Genomic DNA, 9,252 nt, shown 5'->3' on the forward strand with positions numbered 1-9,252 from the left:
TTTTCGTTTAATTTGCGTAAGCTTGATTCCATTTTCACTTTATTCATCTTCACAAAATGCAAACTGTTACTAACACATCTGGAGTAGTGCAACCGTATTTATATACGAAAACAGATATTATAGGTGACCCAGTAGTTATTGGTTGCGTACTTTACAAACAGTTATTATTTGTAAACAAGTAGGTAGTGTTGCACGACAAACATATTATTTTATAAAACATTTTTATAAATTTATTCACTTATGTTCTATGAAAAGTGAAAAGTGATAGAATTAAATAGTGAAAGTGAATAAAAAGTGAAAAGTGTAGCATTTTTATAAAACATTCGAGCAAACTTATGATGTATATAAAATATAAGGTGAAACTAGTTCTGTGAAGTATCTATGTCATAAAAAAATATGTTCCTAAGATAATAAAACTCGAAAACAAATATTTCATTCTTATATATATATATATATATATATATATATATATATATATATATATATATATATATATATATATATATATATATATATATATATATATATATATATATATATATATATATATATATATATATATATATATATATATATATATATATATATATATATATATATATATATATATAACTTAGAACATTTAACTCTTTTCTCGAGAACCGTTCGCCCAATCGTTTTGTTGTCAAAGAATGAATTGAATATTTTTGATCAAGCATTCCAATGAACGTATGGATTTTGCTGGAGAACCATGGACAAATTAAAAAATACGTGTATTTTCCGAAATATTAATAATTTATTGAGCTTAAATTTGAAATAACTCGAAAACCGATGCCTTTAGAATGTTTACTACCAAAAGCTTTTTGATTCAAAATGACTCTCTGCTTTTAAGATCATCAGAATACAAATATTTTGAAAAATGTTTAAATTAGAATTTTTATAAAAAAATTAATGTACCATAAAAAAATTATTTTTCATTTCTCCATCCTGGACTTTTTTTTAAAAGTTGCGTATTAACGTCGTTTCATTAAAAAAAATAAAAAAAAAATTCAACTCTTTTTTTTTAAATTGCAATTTAATGTTTATTTTTATTTTTTTGGTCAAAAAATTTTTTTTTGTACAGTGTATATTTTTTTATGGTGCATTTTTAATTCCCTACAGCTCATTCTCAGACAGTTTTTCTATACAACCAACGGTTTCTGGGCTACAATGCTTCGAATAAAACCTATGTCAAAAGGCATACGCCCTTTTAGAATGTAACTCATGGGTGTGAAAAATCGCTCCATCTGTGGAAAATGCTCAGTTTGCTAAGCCAAATACGTGTGCAAAGTTTCATTCAAATCAAAAATGGTCGATATTCGACCATCGGTGATTTGGCGCGATCTTGCTCTTTAGAGACGTTTCTTTGCTGATTCGAACAGTTTCCTTTTTAATTTGGAATTCATTTCTGTAGGGACCTCTCCGCTGGTTTATGTTTTTCGGATGAATTCTGATCATGTAAATTTCTAACAGTTCTGACTTCTAAAAGTTGGAGATATAGATGATGATTGTAATTTCATGCTGTTTAGACAGCGTTTGGAGTCATATTTTTCTACCTCTATAATCTATACTGAATATAATATATTTTACTTTCTATAACTCCTCTACCGTGTAGAAAAGATTTTATCTTTCCAGCTTCTACAGAGGCTTTCTGCATTTTGCATTCGTTTTGTTTTTGGTCACTTATTTGCTTTGTTTTTTTTTTTTTTTTTTTTTTGAGCAGTTTACAACTATTTCGGAAACCAAAATTTTTCTAGAGTGGATTTTTAAATCTATTGTGTTGTTTTTTTTTTGTGCCGTTTGAAAATGTTTTCAATCATTTAAAGCAAAGGCCCCTGTTACAGAAAACAAGGCGAGAAAAATATTGTATTATTATTGACCAGACGAGCAATTCGCCGCTCGCCTCTTCTTTTGTAATAGGGGCCATGGTTTGTGTTTATCTATATATATATATATATATATATATATATATATATATATATATATATATATATATATATATATATATATATATATATATATATATATATATATATATATATATATATATATATATATGTATATATATATATATATATATATATATATATATATATATATATATATATATATATATATATATATATATATATATATATATATATATTTGGTTTCTTCTGAATTATAAAGGCATTTCTCTTCCTTGTTTATTTATGCATTTCTCGGCTCTAAGGCTGAATTTAAATGGAACAACAGTCATAAATTTGCAAAATTTTCTAAAAATGTTCGAGACCAACGTCAGATATGTATGGGCATCGATTACAATATGTATCTCTAACAAGTCCAGTAACTTTTGTGAGCTAAAATTTAATATCACCCAAGTTTCCAATATCCTAGCATAAAATGATATTCAAATAATTCTACACTGCTTGTTATGCCTGATGTCAAGACACGTTACTGAGGGTGTCGGATTCCGATCGATACAATCCAGGGCAAAGATTAATAGGTCAAATCATTGTAGATAAGTCATATCAATTGAAATTTGAAAGCAATGGATCTGGGCTCCATAAACTTTTTACGAGAGATGCTTGGCAGAAGCTGAATGTGATGTAGGTAGCATTTTCCACTTGGCCGGAAACTTAGATAGTTAAGCTTTCTATTTACTTCGAAACATCCTGTGTCGGTCGTTATCATGCATCGCTTATTTTCGAAGTAATTAACTTCAACTCTCTCGGTTGGTATTAAACATGGCAAAGTTAGAGAACGACAAGTGTTTTTGTCAAAGTAAATACAAGTTTATCGTGTCCATTTTTCATTCCATCAAGGACGGAAACTTTTATTTTACTGAAGCCATATACAACCGTCTGCGAAACGAGAGAAGCATTTCATTTCGTTGACTTTATCCTTCTTTACCATTCAATACTTTGAGAGAGAGCGGGGGCCTAGTGTGGTTGGTAACGTCTCCGCCAACCACGCTCGACGCCTGGGTTCGAATCCCACCGCCGACATAGGTGTCGATGGTTGTGAGGTGGCGTGATTCACTCACAACCAACCCAACTGGTCAGGTCTCAATCCTAGCCGACACCGGAAGATTTTCTGAGGCGAAAAATCTCTGGGATCACGCCTTCCATCGCATGAGGAAGTAAAGCCGTTGGCGCCGGACCGTTAATAAACGGGTCGTGAGTTAGGGTCCTGGGTGTGGAGTCGCCTCCCTGGGCGTCGGTGATTGGCCACAACAGTGGCGGAACTAGACCGACGGAAAATAAGCGAGAATAAAAAAAAAAAATACTTTGAGTGGCTTTTTGTCATCTGGTCGATCAACGAATTGATTTTGCTTGTGTATTTGAAAGGTATGTGCTGGTAACAGAAATTGCCCACATCCTTTGTGCGTGAACACATAATAGCACAAAATAAATAAATAAATAATGAAACCCTGTTACCGTACATTATCCTGTCAAAGCTGTCCCCAACATTAGGTCTCAATTTCCATGCCAATCCGCCGTTCAAGAAATGATAATGGATGGTGCAAAGCAGCAAGAAGGCAATTACTATCTGCCACTACGAAAGCGATGTTTGCCACTTAATGAAAAGCACAACTAAATGTCGATGTTTCTCATGGATGTTTTAATCCAGATGACACTTTATTCAAGTGATATTTGTAATGCTTGATGGCAAAAAATGTTTCCAAATTAGCTGTTTTAACTAAACAGCAATTACCTTACTTTTTTTTTTTATTATAATATAGGTACTTGAGCATTTACCTAGCGTTTGTTTACGCTTGATGTGTATATTATATTTTTTTTTCAACATACTTAGTTTGAAATATCAATGAATCATAAGAGGTCAACAAATTTGACCTGAAATGATTCATTGATATTCCATCGCAGGAAACTTTAAATGCATTTAGCAATTTGCTTGATATTCTTCAAGTTTCGAATCCATGCAACTGCTATACATCTGTATTAAACGGGTTCGATAATGTATCCTTATTGTGATACTTGTTGCTTCACACCCCATGGATCGGGGTTGAAAAAAACAAAACGCCGGAAACTTGCCCGGATACAATCAATCAGTCTAATGGGTTTATTGGTCGCTTGTTCGAGAAAACACTTCTACCCTGTGCAGAAAATCAAGCGTGGAAAAGAAACCCTGTTACACGCAATCATACCTGCGAAAAAAAAGGAACATGTTTGTAGTCTCCGTCAATACTTTCAGGCAAATGAATACCAGCCAGCTCCATTTCGGTCGATTGAACTTTGCTGAAACGTTGAAAGCATTTTAAACCTGCTTCGCGCCTTAAGACTTTTCGTATGGGACAGCCAAATTATGATTTATTATGCTTATTTAATCTGTTTCTCAAAAAAACTCTGTTGAAAAAATGAGGTAACGCAGTATTTTACACTTTTGATGAACTGTGTAATAAGATTTTTCGCATCACTTGTTCGATTGAAAGAATTACTGCGGAGGTTTTGCCACTATGATTTGACTCCGTACCCTGTAGATCTTGACATCCACACATAAATTCAATATAACAAACAACTGCGATGCTATAAAATTGCAAAAGCCTATGATTTATCGATTGATACAGTAGATTTAACCTCTCTTACCATAGTTTACATAAAATGTAATTTTCGCAGTATCTGCCGAGAGTTGAGCAATTGGAAACAAAATTAAGAACAAGTGGAAGATTTCGAGAGAGAAATGACATGAGATTAGTGTTACTTCTTTTGAAGCAAGCTAAAAACAGTTGTAATTATTTAATAGGCTTAAGAAAAACGATATGTTTTGGATAAACAATGAAAGCAAATAGTAATTAGAGATAACAGAATACCTATGAGAACAGTTTCAAAACATCTGATCGATAAACGTAAAATTTTAACCATTCTAATCTTTCCAACCCCTTTCCTTCGTAGGCTAGCAATACGTAACTTTTTCTACGTATAATGTGCTCACAAAGTATTTTTGTGACGCAACACTTATGTAATGCGTTGAAATTCATTCCAAGGATCGGAAAAACTAAATGATTAGAAATCTTGTCGGATGTGGTCCTTTTTCATATACCGCACACAAAAAATCGCACAAAAAAAGTCGCACAAATACGGTTTGACTGTAATTTTGTAGACTCAATTCCCATATTCTTAAACTCAATTAGTTTTGCCCCAACGATACACAAGCGTGGTAATAAATCAAGCGTTCATTATTCACGGCCCAGGAGACGATAGAATGTACGCCTACTGTTTTTTATGTCATGCTGAGCCGGAAAAAATTCCCGCCCCCACGTTCTACTGAAAAATTTAAAAACCATCCTACGTTAGTTAACGTAACTCCGTGCCATAAAAGAATGATAGTGCATCCCCCGTGAAGCAATAGCAGCCAACGAAGTCATAAAAAGTGTTTTTAGTCGCCTTCTGTCCGTGAGTGATATCGCAAAACCGACATGGAAAAAGAAGCAGCTAAATCGGGCTGGTCGACAGAAAAAAGGCCTTGTGAGTTTACTCCGTCGGTCAGTCAATAAGGGACTTTGAAATCTTCCGGCCATTACAAGCTATTTGAAAAGGTTAAAATCAGTGAGCACCGATTATTGATTGAAAACAAACAGAAAATGATAAAAATATTTCCCCGGCAGATAAACAGATGATAAACTTTCGAAAAAGGACTAATATAACTCTGCTGAAAAAAAATTATTAGGAATGGATCTTTTTATAGCTTGTGCCATTTTGTAGAACATAGTTTTTTTTTTTAATATTCTACGCCTCCATCATGGATGGTATTTGAATAAAGCACGGACAATTTGTTTCAAATGTAAAACAAATAAAAAATGGGGGCAAAAAAACACATAGTGCAAAATAAATCAAAATATCAAGAACTTTTTCTCTCTACCTATCTTCTTAATTTTTTTTTATCAGTATAAGGATTACCATGGGAATGATTGATCGAATATACCGAATGTTGGTTGGTTTTTCGAGTTTTTCCGATCATTGAAAAAAAAAAGGATGTACCTATCCACCCATGCATATACCATTTAAATCTGCTCGACCGTTTAACAATACAGGGACAGAGTGAGATGCAATTTGAAACGATTTGATTGAAAAAAAAAACGTATCAAAAATCTAGCAGAGCGTTTAGAGTTTCACGAAACACAATAACCGCAGTTCCATTTTTCCATTTATCCCTAGCAGATTTGGAGAGGAGTATTAAAAATAATTTGACGAAGCACAACAGCCAATCAAGATATCGAGTAATTTATCGAACCTGGACAAATCAGTAATTGGATTAGATATTTAAGCTGTTCTACACAATGGTGCAAAAATAAAATTTTGTCTGACAGCTTCAAAACCTATTAAAATGAAAGACTAAAATTAGTGCTTCAGGTAGTCCATTGGCATGAAATTCAGCAGAGAGTCAATTAGATCGCAAACAAAATTAACGTTTATATGGCACGATATTCCAATCACACCGATGATAACTTAAACATAAACATTATACTTCAAATGGTGTTCGCACAGTATGCTTTAGGTAGAATCGCAACATGGCAACATGGACTTGTTAAATTGAGGACAGGATCTTTGTTTAAACCTGGACTACTTCCGAAGCAAATAAATTTCTTAGCGAACTATTTTATATTCGGTTGAAAAGGGAATAAATTCCCATGTTTTAACAATGGGAACGAATTGTTCAATCATAATAAAAATTCTGCGGCTCGCACCCCAGTCTATAGCTCCCTTAATGAATGAACAAATATACATAAAACCATTTAAGTACAAAGATAACGTCCCACTCCTAGACTTAGTCCAGTCAACAGAGGAACTTCCTTCATTCGAAATCTTAGGCCACTAACAGCACCTGCAAAAGCGATGGAACAGCAAACAAAGAACTGTTGTAAAAATCACAAAAGCTGCGCTCCAGAATAAACTCGCGCGAGCCGTGATTTTGCAAAAGAAAAGTTTTATTATTGTCAAAATGCTAATGGAGCTATTATCTTAAGCAACCCGGAAGCCTTTGAAATTATCACCGACATCGTTTTTCAAACCTCCATCAGCATTTGCCCGAGTATACAACCGACCAACAGCAATTACCCTCTCAGTCACACCTTTTACGTGCTCAACTCGGTTAAACGGAGGCTTAAAATTGGGTTTAGTGTCTTCCCGAGCTCCGCAAATTCACCCTTTAAAACTAATTTCAACCTTTTTTCCCGATAGCAATTCGTTTGATTGATCAGCACATAAAAAACGGTAATACACAAGAATAACTCATTCAATCCTTCGTTATTTAATTTTACTTCTCTGCTATGGTACTTTCTCCTTAAGTAATGCAAATAAAACTATGTTTTATGATTCACTCAATTTTGGACAATTATAAGCAATTCGATATGAATGGCTAATTCTTTTTGTTAGTTGAAACTGCAAGCAGAGTTACACACGGGATATGAAAACTCAAGTAACGATTAATGGAAAGCATTTCTCCTATCTCACAGCATATTAAATTCCATATTTCGGGGTACATTAACCCACCTATCACTGAATAATAGCAGTATCAAAAGCCGATTTTTTCGCTGTCTTGGAGAGTTTTTGACTTCTAGAATATAAGATTTCATCGAGTATAAATTATAACTTCGAATTAGCTTCACTGGCGAACGACGAAAATTTTCAATCCAATATTTTCACCCATCATAAGTTCTACGTGATGAAAAAACTGGTAATTCCAGCGCATTAAATTTCCTCATTTCTTCTGTGTCAAGAAAATTTATTGATCGCCTGAAATTTCCACTTATTGAAGACTTATTAAAATTTCTCTCTTACAAAATATTCCCTCGCACTACATACATCACCCACAGTTGAGATGCTTCATATCGCAGCTGTTAATTTGAATATTTCAACAACACCATTAAAGCTTCCCGAGAGATGTACACAATCGCTTGCTCAACACTTGAAGTCAGACGACAGCTCGAATCGGATTTGATGTTGAAAATTTACTTTTCGAACTCATTCGAACAGTACCCGACGGCGTTCACCGTAAAACTGAATGAAATTGCGAGCGAGAAACTTATTTTGATCGGAGCCACAACAGCGATCTTGACACGAACCAAACCTCCCAGGTACCGAACAGCAGCCGCCCCGGCACTGAACCACAACACGTTCGAACAGCAAATGGTTCTGACTAGCGAAAGTAAGTAGTCGAACGGGGAGCACCCGTTTCGATTGCTGATTGCTGATTGTTTTTGAAAGCCAACTGTTGAGTGTCAAAGGAGAAAGTAAATCAAAAAGGAGAAACCTAAAAACATGGTTGCCAGAAATTGATTCCGTATGGATACGTCAAATTTACAGCAGACAACTATTGATTGGGCGGTCCCATTCACTGACTATTCAATGGAGGCGCATGGTAATTGACAAAAACATTAGTCAACTTGGTATTTTTTTAATGTTTCTAAGATACCGGAAATTAACAGTCTGTAGATGTCCTTCGTGATGCTCTACACTCTCTGAGTGTCATAACACAATCGTTTGCGTCTGTGCAGAACGTCCCCACGTGCATGTTTGGATCTCACGAGTTTGTTTACTGTTTCTTATCTATTATGCCTGCTACACCAGCATTTTATTGAGAAAACTCATGCCACTAGTGTAAGACCGGTTGGATATAAAACTGGACACCAGAACTCAAAGAACAATTTTGCTAGTGTGTGGCACTTACTGACACTTACTTACTGCTGACCTCAATGAAACCGAAAAAGAAAAGTGGTTTGAGGCTCAACGCCACAGAATTGAGGCTTGAACACATATAACTCAAAGCCGAACATTACGAAACCACTCAAACTGCACATCCAATGAAGCTAACGAGCTGAGCAAATACTCTAAGCCGAACAAAAGCGTTTGTTTTTGGTGAGACTTTTCATCTTTTGTGTTGGAAAATTGTCAATCCAGATATAATAAAACATAATTGAACAACTCATTCAGTGCCAATTATCGGGAATGGAATGTTGGTTATGCATAAAATCGTTCTTGACAAAGCAGGAGCGAAAAAAATGCTTCGCTAGGATTTGTCGTTTTGGGGAGGTAAACGGGCGACGGTTTAGGAGGCCATAGATTGGCGATTTTTTGTTTGACAAAATATTGCAGTATTATTACAAAAATCTATCAACTTGATGACGTAGTGTTTTTTCAAAATGACATCTCAGTTATAGAAATGTAGATAATTATGTTCATCACCTTTAACAGGTTTCTTGAATACAAAATTAATGTAAAACATCGGCACAGAAAT

At 34.4% G+C, this 9,252-nt stretch overlaps 1 long non-coding RNA gene across 10 annotated transcripts in view; it reads right to left on the minus strand.

The window, feature by feature from the left end:
- Nucleotides 1-8,199, minus strand: part of LOC129721952 (uncharacterized) — a 66,153-nt gene extending 57,954 nt beyond the window's left edge. For 3 of the 10 annotated variants that reach the window (XR_008727525.1, XR_008727520.1, XR_008727519.1), the window contains exon 1: nt 7,821-8,055. This is a non-coding gene — a long non-coding RNA (uncharacterized LOC129721952). Of the gene's footprint in view, nt 1-7,508; nt 7,573-7,820; nt 8,059-8,080 lie in introns of those variants that run through there. The other 7 variants (XR_008727528.1, XR_008727527.1, XR_008727526.1 and 4 more) reach the window with 5 other exon arrangements.
- Nucleotides 8,200-9,252: the final 1,053 nt, after the last annotated feature.

This window comes from Wyeomyia smithii, chromosome 2 (genome assembly GCF_029784165.1).
Source record: "Wyeomyia smithii strain HCP4-BCI-WySm-NY-G18 chromosome 2, ASM2978416v1, whole genome shotgun sequence".
Taxonomy (NCBI): domain Eukaryota; kingdom Metazoa; phylum Arthropoda; class Insecta; order Diptera; family Culicidae; genus Wyeomyia; species Wyeomyia smithii.